At 39.9% G+C, this 15,361-nt stretch overlaps 1 long non-coding RNA gene across 1 annotated transcript in view; it reads right to left on the bottom strand.

The window, feature by feature from the left end:
• The window catches only part of LOC121928333, a 53,483-nt gene extending 39,790 nt beyond the window's left edge, over window positions 1–13,693 (bottom strand). The window contains exons 1-2 of the long non-coding RNA XR_006103485.1: window positions 13,483–13,693; window positions 6,397–6,651 (exon numbers count right to left, since the gene is read on the bottom strand). This is a non-coding gene — a long non-coding RNA (uncharacterized LOC121928333). The remainder of the gene's footprint in view (window positions 1–6,396; window positions 6,652–13,482) is intronic.
• Window positions 13,694–15,361: the final 1,668 nt, after the last annotated feature.

Here is a 15,361-nt window from a genome sequence, read left to right as displayed (position 1 = left end):
TATTGATGCCAATGAAGTGTCCAGTTCTTTGCATGTGAGCAGGCATGGTGGGACTTAAATTCCCTGTGATGGCCAGTTTTCTTGAACAAATCATCTATGCACTGAAACACCAAGGACTATGCCCTTTACCCTGCTCATCAGGTAGCCGAATCACCCTTTCTACATTCTTCAAGAAATCATCAAGGGAAATTGTTAGCAGGGAAGATCTCATCTGTTGCACTATGAAGTGTAAGGTAGGATCAGAGCCCAACAACTCTAGCACTCAGCAAAGTTGATGCTTCAAGAACTAAAGGCTCCACAGGAATCCAATCAAAAATTAATTATAACACAATCAGAAGAGGTTAACCTAACATAAATGATTCCATAATGTTCAAATAAGGCTCAGGTGCTGGCTTACAAGCAGAATTTCTCACAAGAAAGGTCTTAAGTTTCAAGTGATAGATTAGATCCTTTTCTTGCCTATTGTTCCACTTACAAGAAGGCATGCCACTTTACAAAACAGGTTGTGTAATTAATTTAAAGTAGTGTTACTCCAATAAACGGTCTTAAAATACATTCATCTTGATTTAACTGTTAGCATATCAAGAGTATAATAAGCCTTAGAGATTTGGCTGTGTCTCTAAAATATACTACCCTGTTTCATCCCCATATCAACTGGCTGGCATAAAGCAAAGGGAGTAGCATCCAATTCTCCAAATTTCTGCTAGATGTTATTGAAAAATCCAGGATATTAATCAGAGCTGTGGAAATCTACAATATGTTACAGATTTCGGAGTGCTTTGGCAATTTTCAACCAGCCTGAGTCCATGTCTCCAATTTCTTTTCAATTGCTGCATGTATAAGAAATTGTACTTTTTAAAACACAGTAACAATGAAACAGCAGCAATGGGAATGGATAATGAATACTTCTAAATTTTTTGTGTCAGATGTCCTTGACATAGATAAAGCCATGTCAAAAGTCCTCTTACTGGAAAGCCAGATGGGAATCAAATTAATTATAAGTATCCAATATCAAATAGCCTACTTTGAACAAGAAATTATACACATAGCAAAAATGTCAGACTGAGACACACAGCTATGAGCAAAGACTGATTAAAAAAAAAAGAATATGAAGAGCAACATCAATATCACTGGGCTAAAATACATATACCATACTAATCTATCAAAAACTAATCACTGTTTTCACTGAACAGCTCACCACTACCCCATGATTTCTACAGAAAGATTGTATATGGAACAACCTAAAGTGATCTTTAGATAAGATAAATAATAAGCAGAAAACTTTAATACAATTTAGTTTAACAGCGGGATAACCAACTTCTTAGAAGCCATTGAAAGTGCTTCAACATAGCACATAGGACACTGGCTAGGGAGAGATCCAAGGGACAAAATGTATTCTTGACAGACCTATGCCTCCTCAAAAATAGACACACTGGCAGTAGCCCTCTAACTTTGCATACTGAGCAATGCAGATAATACTCTCACAAAAATGTCTAAAAAATATAGCTATGTTCATGTGGCAGAATATACTGAAACTGTATATTTATTTTTTATCTTTAATGCATATTCTAATGGGAAGGACAGTATTGTTATATAATTTATATCTTGTGGAATTGTTTATTATGTAGTTGATGGTATGCATAATTACAAACTGACAAGTATAACTAGCATCAAAATGTTGAAATTAGGCTCCTGTTTAGATTTCTAGCCAGTACGTTTCATCATCCCTCCCTACACCAAAGGTTTTTGGATCATCCTTCCCCTGCCCACATTCAGTCAGTGTTGTGTGACCACTGATCATGTTGAGTCCTCAGTTAGGTGTCTGAGGAGTAGGAAATCCTTCCCTTAGGTTTCTTCTTTTAAAAATGTATTTCTGCAATCCATGGGATGCCCTCAGGGCCTACCTACCTCCATTTTGTATGCAGCTGGTGCCATTTTGATTATCTTTGGATTGACACTTTGATCACTGAGGCTGCTGTTTACCAAAAAGTAGGGTTGGATTTGTGGAGTTCTGCTCCAATTTCCATTAAATTTAGCCAACAGAGTGATGTGATTTGTAATCCAAAGGCATCTGGATGGCCACAGGTTTGCCACTGCTGTTAGAACGTTAATGTGTTATCATTTGAAGTAATTTTGAATATTGCATTTGACTGGCAGAGAAACTGGATTAAGTGTGGAAACTGCATTAAGTGTGGAAAACCCCATTTGGCATCCTGGGGAGAAAGCAACTGCTACCATCTTGGAAAGCAACTGCTAACGGAATCATCAGAAATGACGATTAGGTCACTTAGGTTATGCTGACTGTGGCAAGGCTGAATCATCACAATAGCAAAGCATTTCATCTATAAAAACAAAAATATAACCAATACGAAAATCATTTTTATGGTTGCACTACAAAGCATAATTCAACAAAGCTAAATGATACTTAAAATCTGAGTTATGGATAATAAATGAGAGCAGGCAAGTTCTCTAGAGAGTAATCAGAAATCTTAAAGGCTCTAACATGTTGAGCCTAATCCAGACAAAGATAAACACTGTGGCATGCCTCTGTGGAGAAGTTAAATGCTTAAAACACATACAAACGGAGAAAACAATAATAAACACCTGGAGGCAATAGAAATGTTTAAAAGTGTTTTAAAAAGATGGATGGCTTAAAACATTGTCCAAGATTCTGCATCCTCAGACATAGGAGTTTATCACATTGGGGAAAAGATGGGAGCATCACAGGATGCTCCCATCAATACTGCACTATTTGGCAAAGATTATCACATGATGTTGCATGATGTTGCAAATATCCCGCAATTATCCCACACTATAATTCTTCTTTATGTGATAAAGGCATTATGCTCCCATCTTTTTCCCAGTGTGATAAACTCCATAGCTACGATGACAGAACTCTTTCTTCACTTCCCAGCACCCTGATCTGCTGTACCTCAGAAACCTTTTGTCTGGGGTTCTGCCTGACTTAAGAGAAAGTTTGGTGACAGTTCATTTTAGTTTCTCATAAATAAACATCCTCTCACTACTCACCGTTATTGCAGCTTATATATCAAAAGAATCAATTTTGATAATCTCAAAATGACTCAATGGATTTAAAACATATATACCAGCTATTATGGCTTTTAAAAAGAAGTAGGTTTGGGGGGTCACATTTGCTCATTAACAACCATAAACTTGAATCCTCAAAATTATGGGATCATAAATCCAGATTATGGTCTCATGAATACTGAACTGTGTGCCCGCCATTACTTTGAGACAGCCATTTTATATTTCTTATAAAAACTAAAGAGTTACTGAAAATACTTGGAGGGAAGTTCCTGTTTTATGCACATAATATCTGTGCTCGTGTAAATGCATGCATCACTGTTTTAATTCAAGTTTCACCTGCATATACATGGAGTTTTCTCAGAAGGGTCTGTTCGGAAGCTTTTGTCTTCTTCTGAGGCTGAGTGTATGACATGTCCAACGTCACCCAGTGAGATTCCATGACAGAGAAGGGATGTGAACCCTGGTCTACCAAGTCATCATCCAGGACTCAAATCACTACACCTCACTGGGTCTTTAAACTACTTCCATTTCATGGATGTTTATTGGCTGAATATCAGAGATAGCCTTTATGGAAGAATTAATTCACAAGATCAACAGCTATGAGTACAAGGAAGGCAAAGAATTGTGTGCAGCTGCTCCTTCAGTGTAGAGACTGTTTTAACATCCCAGAATCGTTAAGCCTTCCGTTTATTTCCCATTTTGGTTGTTCATATATTCTGCCCCCTCAATTGTTCCTCCCCACAATTGTTGTCTTCCTGGTCTAACAAATTACTGCTGAATGTTTCCATTTCTTTTATTTCCTTTGTGGTTATGTGACTGTATTGAGCAGAACTCAACTTGAAGGCAACTAACAACAACAGACCTATGTAGGAAGATGCCACAGGTAGAAACCCATCACTGCAGGAACATTATCAATCAGTTCTCAGTTTAATGAAGAAAGAAAGAGGCAGTTAAAATTCTCTTTACTGCTTGGAAAAGTCTTAATTATTCTCACCTCCCAATAACAGCCACCATTCCTAATACTTTTCTCAGGAAATGCATACTTTACTGCCCTACATCTTTTACAGACCTCAACAAATCATTTGGGAGAAAAATATGCATATCAAAAGCAGCTATTTTCATGAAACTCCTACTGTGCCCTACATACATACTGAACACACAAGATCGACAGACAAAATCAATTTAGTAATTGCAACTTAAACTTGAAATATTTCTAAAATACTTTTTATAGGGATGAAGCCAGCATGGTGTAGCAGTTTGAGCATTTGACTATGACTCTGGAGACCAGGGTTCGAATCCCCACTCAGCCATGGAAACCCACTGGGTGACCTTGAGCAAGTCACAATCTCTCAGGCTCAGAGGATGGCAATGACAAGCTCCCTCTGAAGAAACTTGCCAAGAAAACCCCATGATAGGTTTGCCATAAGTCAGAAATAATTTGAGGCACACAACAGCAATAGCTATTTAATAGCTGCCAAATCTTTAACACTGTTCTGAACAATGAGTTTCTGCAAATCAGCCATCTTGATGACTTCAAACTGTGCCATCAAATATCACTGATTTCAGTATATCTATTCCAATTGTGACTAATATCACACTACACTGTTATAGCGTTGTTATTGCACTTTTACTGTTATGGCTGCCTGCTATGGAATACTGGGATTTGCAGTTTAAGGAAAGGCATTAAAATTCTCAGCCAGATTGCTCTTAGGCCTCATTGAATTACAAACCCTAGAATTCCACAGGAAGCAGCCAGAGCCATTAAAGTGGAATAATAGCACTATAACAGGATAATGTGACACTGTCTAGATTTAATCCATTGTCCATCTACAGAGTGAGTGGAATTAACACAATTGACTTCCAGAAAAGCATCTGATAAAACAAGCTTGGTGGGGAAAACTATTGCTCGCAAGGCAAAACTTTGCAGAAAATTTCAGAAGGGAAAAAAATATCTCCAAAATATATTAAATGTTACGATATGTTAAAGGATTTTTAAAATAAATAAATAAATAAAACAGCTTCCCAGTCTGGATGCTTCTTTGTCAGGACCCAGGGAAGTGTTTACAGAGTCTACAAGCCCTTAAAAGTTGCATCACAGCATTCATTAGACTTCACATTCCTTAAAGATTAGTAGTTCGTTTTTCCATTTAGCACAATGAGTTGTAAAAATATAAAACATTTCCTACAAATGTAATCTTAATTATTCAGAAAATAAAGTTAGCCCTCAGTAGTCAAAATCATAGCACTGCTTAATGTGGATGCAACAGGATAGCAGTTGAATTAAGAAAATGTTAAAATCATAATGAGAAATCATGAAGGTATATAAATTAGTAAAATAGCATAGCTCGAGACCACTTGAAACATGTTTCCAAATTAAAATGCTATTTAAAATACACATAGAGCTTCATGCAAACAGCTACTGATTTAAAATACAGTATATTAGAGAAATAGTTCAAAGGGGTAAAAGGTGATAAGCAAGTCTACTGAGACAGATTTTAAATACTGCATTCCTATTTGATTTCTTACTCATATGCTACTATTTTGTATGTACTGAAAATGTTATTTAAAAGAATACTAATAGAATATATTGTATCGATATTTAATAAGTTGAATTTAACAAATGAATAACTTTATTTTCCTTTCACATAATGCAATGAACAGTCTACAAAATAATGAAAAACGTATACTGTATATACTCATATATAAGTCTAGAAATTTTAGTAAAAAAAATTGACCCCAAAAACCTGAGTCAACCTATCCATGGGTCAGTGAAAGTACTGTACTTTAATTCTTACTAAAAGAGAAGATTATAATGTGTCCTGGAGTAACTGACCCCCCCTTTTTTTCCTCATCCATGCAGCCTTTAGTGCAGTGGTTCCCAACCTGTGGGTCGGGACCCCTTTGAGGGTCCAATGACCCTTTCATGGGGGTCGCCTAAGACCATTGGAAAACACCTTTTTAATTACAGTTATGAAGTAGCAACAAAAATAATTTCATGGGTTTGGGTCACCACAACATGAGGAACTGTATTAAAGGGTCGCGGCATTAGGAAAGTTGGGAACCACTGCTTTAGTGTCAAGATTAACAGTTACGCCTGCTGGGATTTTGTAAATTCCTTGGCATTGTTTTCCTTTATTTCATCCTTCACATGCTTTGTTGCATGCCCCTAAGTTTTACTGTCGACTTATCCATAGGACATATCAAAATCCATAATTTTGGCCACAAAACCTGCCCTCAACTTATACATGAGGTCAACTTATAGTCAAGTATATACGGTACCCATTTCTCAGAACACAAAGCAAGTAGTGACAAGAATTGTTTCTTTTGCTGTTATCAGAAAGCACATACCTTTCGTGAACCACAGAGGCACTGGGAGCTATATCGTATAATCCAAGCCATATACTGTAACTTTTCACAACCTTTCATTTCCAGAAATTCAGACAGTTTATAAATCCAACTCTGATGCCTCCTCTGGTTTGCATTACATTCAACTCCACCATCCGAAGATTAATGAAATATGGCAGCCATATAGTTGTGCTTTACATAGATTTAGCTGTAGCATTGCGGAAAGCATTCTGCATTACTAGGATTCTCTCTCTTTACCTATTCAACAGAAATGCACATTATAAGATTTGGAATTAATATATATCAATGGACACATTATAAAATCATTCACAGGCTGTAAGCACATAGTAGGAATTAAGTCCCTTTGATTTTTTTAAAGGGATATATTTTCAACTAAACATAGATAAAATTCAGCTGTGAGAAAACTGCAAGTGTTACTTGTGTCTCAAAAGAATATACAACTTATACCCATGTCTCATTAGAAGATTTTTACAGCACAATCAGCCTGTGTCTCCTCAGAGGTAAGTCCAGAATAGAATGAAACTGAGACTATGAGAAATGACAGATTAAGACATTGTATTTAACAGTTAAATTTTTGCTGCTAGGCATCACAGAAGAATTTAGGAAGGAATATTTCCGCAGAATTTTCCAGATGCATTGAGCTTTAAAAAACTTCTCCTTACCTTTGGAGCCTTATCATTGCTCAAATAAACATTAGTAATGAGGTCAACACTTTCTTCCAGACTTTGGTATTCAAAGAATGGATTGAGTTTAGCCCACAGTGAAATTGAACTTCACTGCTTAGATAATTCACAACAAACTGGGAAAGTAGTATCACCACAATGCCTGAAATAATTTGAATTGAGCACTTAAGACACTTGGATGGTTACATAGTGGATCTTCAATCTGAAAATTTATGAAACATTTCACTTATTTGCTCATTAGATGGAAATCACTTAGAAATGAAGGGTAGCTCCACCAATATTCAGACACAGAACAGAATGAAAAATGCTGAACTGGAGCACAGAGTGAGACAGAAAACATTAAGTAGAAACAAACCAAGGCAAGGATAAGTATTTCTAGGGTCCAAAAGACACTGCAGAAATAATCCAGTTTGAGACTGCTTTAACTACCCTGGCTCAATGCTAAGGAATCCTGGGAACTATAGTTTATTGTGGCACCAGAACTCTCTAACAGAGAAGGCTAAATGTCTAAAAAAAACCTACAGTTCCCAGAATTCCCTAGCATTGAGCCTGGGCAGTTAAAACGATCTCAAACTGGATTATTTCTGCAGTGTGTTTTGGGCCTATGCTTTCTTGTCTTGACAATCTGTGCATATCATCATGTTTATGTCTTATTCAAAGGTATGTTCAAGTTACGTTGTTGTTGTTGTTGTTGTTGTTCTGCTCCTTCAAATCATTTCCGACTGTGGTGACCGTAATGTGAGCCTATTACAGGATTTTCTCTGGAGAAGGTTTGCATTTGCCTTCTTCTGAAGCCGTGACTTGCCCAACATCACCCAATGGATTTCCATAGCCAAGTTAAAATTTACTTTTTGGAATTCAGGAGTCTCTGCAGTTTACACCAATGATGTGAATGCTGTACAACATACATTTCCCTCGGGACTCCTTGTATTGTAACAGAAGTCCTGTTGCATTCTAGAGCAAATAGTTATTGTTGTTGTTAACTGCCCTCAAGTAGGTCTCAACTCATGGTGACCCTGTGGATGAGACATCTCTATACCTCCTGTCCTCTACTACTTTTAGTTCCTGCAAATCCATGCCTGTGACCTCTCTGATTGAGTCTTTCTATCTGGTGTGCTGTCTTACTCTCTTTCTGCTGTCCTCTACCTTTCCTCACTTTACTGTGTTTTATAATAAATCATGATAGCAATAGCAAGTACATTTCTATACCGCTTATCAGAGCACTTAAGCACTCCCTAAGCGGTTTACAATGTGTAAGCTAATTGCCCCCAACAAGCTGACTATTCATTTTAGTGACTTGTGAAGGATGCCAGGCTGAGTCCACTTTGGAGCCCTTAGCTGGTATCAAACTCATAATCTTGCGACTATTGAATGAATGGCTACAGTACTGGCATTTAACCATTGCACCACCATGGATCCTGATGTGGCCAAAGTATGACAGCCTCAATTTGATCATCTTGGCTTCCAAAGAAATTTCTGGCTTTATTTGCTTGAGGAGCCATTTACTTGTCTTTTTGGCTGTCTACAGTATCCTCAACACACTTCCCCTGGACCACATTTCAAACGAATTGATTTTCCTCTTATCTTCCTTCTTCACTATCCAGCTCTTGTATCTGTACATGGTGATGCGGAATACAATGGCTTGGATGATGCTGACTTTTTTTCTCAGTTGTGTATCTTTACTCTTTAGGATCTTGTTTAGTTTTTTCATAGCTGCCCTTTCCATTCGTGGTCTTCTTATTTTTTTACTACAGACCTCATTCTGATCAATGTTTGATTCTAGGTACAGGAACCCTTTAAACTATTATTTCTTCATTGTTTAGATTGAATTTGTGTAGATCCTCCATAATCATTAATTTTTGTTTTCTTTATGTTCAGCAACTTTGTACTTTCCTTGGTAATTGCTCCAAGTCTGTGATGCTTTCTACTAGTAATATGTTGTCATTCCCATAGCAAAGATTGTTGATATTCCTTCCTCCTGTCTTCACTCTACTCTGATCTGAATCTATACCTGTTCTTATATTTCCTGCGTACATATTGAACAAATTGGGGGACAGAATGCATTCTTGCCTGAGGACTTTGAACCATTTTGTTTCTCCAAATTCTGTTCTGACAGGAGCTTCTTATCCTATGTACAGATTTCCCATAAGGATGATCAAATGCAGTAGCACTCCCGTGGCCTTAAGAGCCATCCATAACTTTTCTCAATGTGTCCTTTACAGTCAAATGTTTTGCTGTAGTCTATAAAGCACATGGAGATATTTTTTTCTGGAGTTCTTTTGTATACTCCACATTTGCAATAAGGTCTCAGGAAGAATCTGTCAAGGGCTGATTGCTGATGATGGGCAGATCCAGCCCCAAGTAAGCAAGCCCTGGCCTTTTTCTCTACTCATCTTTCTCCCTGTCTACCCAGCTATAGCTGGCCTCTAGGATAGTGGACTGCTCCTCTAGTTGCTAGTGAAACAGGACCCCAGGTTGCCCACTCTTGTACATAGATTTTAGGCACACAACCCTTCCAAATTGCCTCTGGTCTTTTCACAATGAAATCCTAAATGTGTCTACTTAAAAGTAACTCCTATTAAGGTCAACAGGGCCTACTGCTAGCTCAGTATATACAGAAATGCAGCCTCAGCTTTCTTGCCAAACTGCACTGCTGATTCCTATAACCCCAAGTAGTACTGTAATGTGTGAAGTTGTGAGAATCAGTGGTGTCATTATATTGCCATATATCAGACTTCCCTTTCCATAAATTGCTCAAGTTTTAAGCAGGAAGAGGCACTGGACAACTGCAAATAGCACAAGTAAGTACTCATGGCAGTACACTAAATCCAAATCACAAACTATCTAGCTATCTATGTTGAAACCATTATAGTAATTAAAAAGCCATAGGAACCTACACTCAACAGGTAACTTGAAGGACTTGGGGTTCTGGTAAATGCACTGTATGGAAGGTACAAGAAAGAAGAAAAAGAATAAAGTCATAAGAAATGCTAACATTTCAGAAGTAGGAGAAGTTTTTAAAAAGACATCAAACAGTGAAACAAATTAGAAACCCCAAATGTATCTATACATCACAGTAATATCATCTTTCTGCCTCTTTAACTGACATGCCTCCCTATTGGAGAATCCTGAGACTGGTAGCTTTGGCTTCATCTGCACTGCAGAAATAAAGCAGTTTGACACTACTTTAACTACCATGCTATGGAATGCTGGGGTTTGTAGTTTTGTGAGATATTTAGCCTTCTCTTTCTCTACTGCAACAACAAACTACAAATCCCAGGATCCCATAGCATTGAGCCATGACAGTTAAAACAATGTCTAACTGCTTTACTTCTGCAATGCAGATGAAGCTTTTGTGAGATATTTAGTACTGCTGCTCAAGAGCTCATGTGCTGAATGCTACATAACTACATAATGCAGAAGTTACGTGGGGGGTGTATTATTGTTCACCATCTCAAACATTTATCTAAGCTTTCCATAGGGAAATGGGCACAACATGTATATTATGTAACAAAACTCAATGGAAGGCCTAGTCACTAACCAGCTTGCCAATGCTCTCCCGACATTAAGTTATTTTAGCAGCCTGGCTCCACCAGTGGTTAGAGCAGTAGGAATTTTGAGGACAAATTCCAATGTGAAAAAGGCATGTAGCAATGGTAAGAAATACTTGGCCCCTCAGATGTTGTTGTAGAGCAATTCCTACCACCTTTTGCCAGCTTAACTATTGGAAGACCACAGGAGTTGGGGGTTCAAGATAGGAGTGGCAATCCAACAACAGCTGGAAGATTGCCCTAATCACCCACATGCTAGATCAGAGTGTTAGGACTATGTCAGTTCAACAAGACTACCTGCCAAAAGAAATGATGCTTATATCTATATGACTCTTAAGGCAGTCTTCAGATAGTTGTGAGAGAAAAGTGAGGAGGAGGAGGATGCACCTCCAATTTAATCAGACACTAGTTTCACACTAATACAGGTAAAATGGATTCCCAAACATCCCAAGAAACTTGGGATTGGAGAAAATTTAGTTAAAGCTCCCATGGTCCCAGGCCACTGACAATCCTGGCTTGAGGTGATGGAATCTACAGTCCAAGCACCTGACTTGATTTCATAGCAGTTTTGATACTATTTAACTGCCAGCTTCATCCTATGAAATCTTGGGATTTGTATTTGTAGAGGACATGGAATTACCTGCCAGAGGGTGCTACTCCCACTCCCATAAATGACAGTCCCCAAGGTATCATGAGTGCTGTTTAACTCATGGCAGGGACGTAGCCAAGGGGGGGGTGTGGGGGGTCCAGACCCCCCCTTCCATTAGAAAAATGAATGGTGTGTGCTGCTGTGCCGCTGCACTCAAGCACCATTATAATGATGGCACTTAGTCTGGACCCCCCCCCCCTTCCTAAAATCCTAGCTACGTCCCTGCTCATGGAATTAAAATACTTTAATCTAAGCAAACTCTTGCTTGTACTAAGCTTGTACCATGCTACAAATCTCTGGATTCCATAGGATAGAACCATGACAATTAAAGTGGTTTCAAACTGCTATAATTGTGCAGTGTGGTGACACTAGTCTTACCTCACAGAACTACATTTCTCGGAATCCCCAGTGAAAGGCAATTATTGTTAATCATGGTTATGTCTGTATTGTGGATGTGCCCTAAAATAGAAAGAATTAAGAAAAGGTGTGTTTTTAAAATAATAGCTGATAATAACAAATTGTCAAAAAACAGATATGTTTAAAGAAACAAGGCAACTAGAGAAAACAAAGATAAACCAAAGATGCAGAGGAAAGTAGTTGAAGAAAAGTTGCAGAAAAATTCCGATTGGGCAAGACAGGGCTAAACAAAATTAAGAGTATAAAAGAATAACTTGCTTATAAGGGAAGGTATCAAAAGTCCCAGAACTTAAATGGAAAGTGAGAAATACCAGAACTCTGTGATGAACAGTGAAACACATTTCTCAGGAATGTACCATGAAGCTGCCATGAGTCAGTTGTTTGAAGACCTCCATTTTAATAATGTCCCATTTTGTGTGGATATATGTGCCTTCAAGTTGCCTTTCAACGTATGGCAACCCCATGAATTTTTAAAGATTTTCTCCAGTAAGAAATACATTGAGGTGGTTCTGCCAGTTGCTTAATCTGAAATATAGCCTACATCACTTTGTATTTACCACATTCCTTACATAATGGTTCAATTCTGTGTAGGCTTTTATTTTCATATAGGTACTGAGATCTCTGTATTGGCCTAAATACCCTAAAGGCACCAGATCCCATCTGTTCTTGGAAGCTAAACAGGGTCAGCCCTGCTTAATATTTGGATGAAAGACTACCAAGGAATACCAGAGGAAGGACCTGGCAAAAACCCCTCTGAATACTCCTTGCCTAAGAAGGCCCCATGAAATTGGACACAGAGTATATGTGGTACCTCTTTTCTATCTAGTGGTACCGCTTTTAAGTTTATCCTTCTTCCACCAACTCAAAAACTGTAAAGAACCAACCTTCACTTCTTTCTCACCCAGAGCTTTCCCTTCAATCTGATCATTTCCTCATGGCACTCAACCCACCTCTCCATAAACTCTCTGGCAAAACTACACATGGAGAAGCCACATCTCAGGCAACCATTCTCTCCCCTGCCAACTGCCCACCCCCAAACTGCCTTACATAAACACATTTCAGACTGACAAGAAGGACACAAACATTAACAAAATCAAGATCAGAAGAGTTGAAATTTAACAACTTTTAGTAGTCTTTCTACCCCAAGAACCTCACAAAGCCCCTTCCACTTCACACTTCCAGCTGATAACAAAGCCGCAAAGGAAGAACACAGATATATATATATATATATATATATATATACACACACACACACACACACACACATATATAGTCATATAAGTAACTCACCTACTTCTTTTCTTATTGTGCAAAAGAAAGAATAAGACCCTTGGCAGAGGAGTTGGAAAGTTTTGTGCAGTCTTTGGGGAAGTTAAAGAAGAAGAGAGGGGGGGAAATAATCTGGGCTGGGAGACCAGGGATAGCCCAAAAGGAAGAGATGGAGAGTTCATCCGAGTTTCCTCTTTTGTTCAAGTTCCCAGAGCAAACAAAGAACCAGCAAGCGGCAGCAGGTTTCTCCCTCTCCCCCCCCCTTTCCCCCCTCCCACCTCTTTTCTTCCCCCAACTCCCCCCCCCTCCTTTAGGGATCCAAGAGCAGCAACTCAGGGCTAACTTCACCCTCCCCCCCCACCCCAACTTTGCTGCAACTTTGGAAAGGAGGGGGGACAATCCTAGTTCAAAACTTTCCTCTAAGAGAGCCTCCCAGAAAAAAAACAGCCATTTCCCTGGAGGCGAATCTCTCCAACCCTTCTTTCCGATATGGATGCACCTCTTTTGCTTTGGAGGAGGGAGTCCTTTTTGGAGAGTCGGATCCGGGTGGGTTGGGTGCTGATCCTCCTTCAGGCTTCCCAAGGTACCGATCGCAGGGGGAAAGGGGCCATCGGACTGATCTCTTTCTCCCCACACACACAGTATACACACACACACACACACACAAGGAGCTGGGCGGAGTAGGAAAGACAATGTTGGTTGTTGCAACACTTCTTTTCCACCATCACTTTGGGAAAGGCACCCAGCCGAGAACAAAGGCCCCTCTCAGCCCCAGGGCTCCTCTTCTGACAGCTCTACCTGTTGCACCCAAGGAAGGGCAGGGCGAGAGCATCCATCCCGACACAACCAGCCACCTCCCACCTTCACCTGGTCAGCCCTGGGGATCTTCAGACAAGGACCTGGAGGGGGGTGAAGCATTTTGTAGTTGCCCACTGCCTGAACCCAGCATGGCCTGGTGGTTTGAGGGTTGGACCACGACTCTGGAGACTCTGGATCGTTGCTCAGGCATGGAAACCCACTGAATGATGCCCCTAGGCAAGGCACACTGTTCCCAGCCTCAGCGCCAGAAGTCGGAAACGACTTTGAAAGGAGAGGTACTAAAACAAAGGACACTACTTGGCCATAGGGAAACCATACTTGCCCATAGAGAATCATTGGAGAATACTGGCCCATTGACAATCATGGGGAATACTTGCCCCTAAGGAAACATTGGGGGTTGCTTGCCCATTGGGCAAGTAATCTCCATGATTCTCTATGGGCAATCAATCTCCAATGTTTCCCTATAGGCAAGTAATCCGTATGTTTCCCTATGGGCAATCAATCTCCAATGTTTCCCTATAGGCAAGTAATCCGTATGTTTCCCTATGGGCAATTATTCTCCAATGTTTCCCTATGGGCAAATATGGTTTCCCTATGGGCAAATGGTGTCCTTTGTTTTAGCACGTTCCACTTGAGGAAAGCACCCAGCAGCACCTGCCAAAACAGGACCTCAATCCTTCCTGACTTGAGCTCCCAAGCAAAGGCGGCTCTGGCCTTGGTGGTCCTTTGGGGAGGAGACCCCCAGGTGCTGGAGGCTCTGCTTCAGAAGGAGGCAATGACAACCTTTCCCAGAGTATTCCTTATAAGAAGGGATCTAGTAAGCAAGAAGTTGGGAGCATGAGCTTTGCTAGACTTGAGCCTACTTCCTCAGATGCATCCTTCGGACTCTCCCCTCAGCCCCTGATCTGAGGAAGTAGGCTCAGGTCTACCAAAGTTCATGCTTCCAGCATCTTGCCTTCACCTCCTCTCAAAACTGCTGCTACTTTAGATCCCCTGGCATACTGACTTTCTAAACTAACAGGGCCCTGGCTCTGAATTCCACCACCCTGAGTATCCCTAGAGAGTGAGCCAGCAGTGGTGTTGTGATTTGGTGGTTGGACCAAGCCTCTGGAGACCAGGGTTCGAATCCCAACTCAGCCATGGAAACCCAATCTTAGGCAAGTCCCACTCTCTCAGCCTTACAGGATGGCAATGGCGAACCCCCTCTGAAGAAACTTGCCAAGAAAATTCCATGATGGGTTGCCATACATTGTTGAAGGCATCCAACAACAACAGCTCTCACCTCGGAAAAACCCTCTGGAACCCATGGAGTTGGCCTAAGCCTCACCTTGAAGGCACCTCCTCGACTTTTCCAAAGTCTTTCTCACAAATATAAACACATCTGGCCAACCACTTGTCCTTTGCATTGGTCTCCCATGCACCATTAATATATCATCACCACCACCACCACCACCACCACCATTACAGTCAGCCTTCCATATCCACTGATTTTTTTATCCACGGATTTAAGCATCCACAGTTGGAAAATGTTTAATAACATTTTCAAAAGTAAAGCTTGA

This window comes from Sceloporus undulatus, chromosome 4, assembly GCF_019175285.1.
Source record: "Sceloporus undulatus isolate JIND9_A2432 ecotype Alabama chromosome 4, SceUnd_v1.1, whole genome shotgun sequence".
In the NCBI taxonomy this organism is placed as follows: domain Eukaryota; kingdom Metazoa; phylum Chordata; class Lepidosauria; order Squamata; family Phrynosomatidae; genus Sceloporus; species Sceloporus undulatus.
Note: the sequence above shows the minus strand (reverse complement) of the source record. Positions and strands in the feature narration are given on the sequence as shown.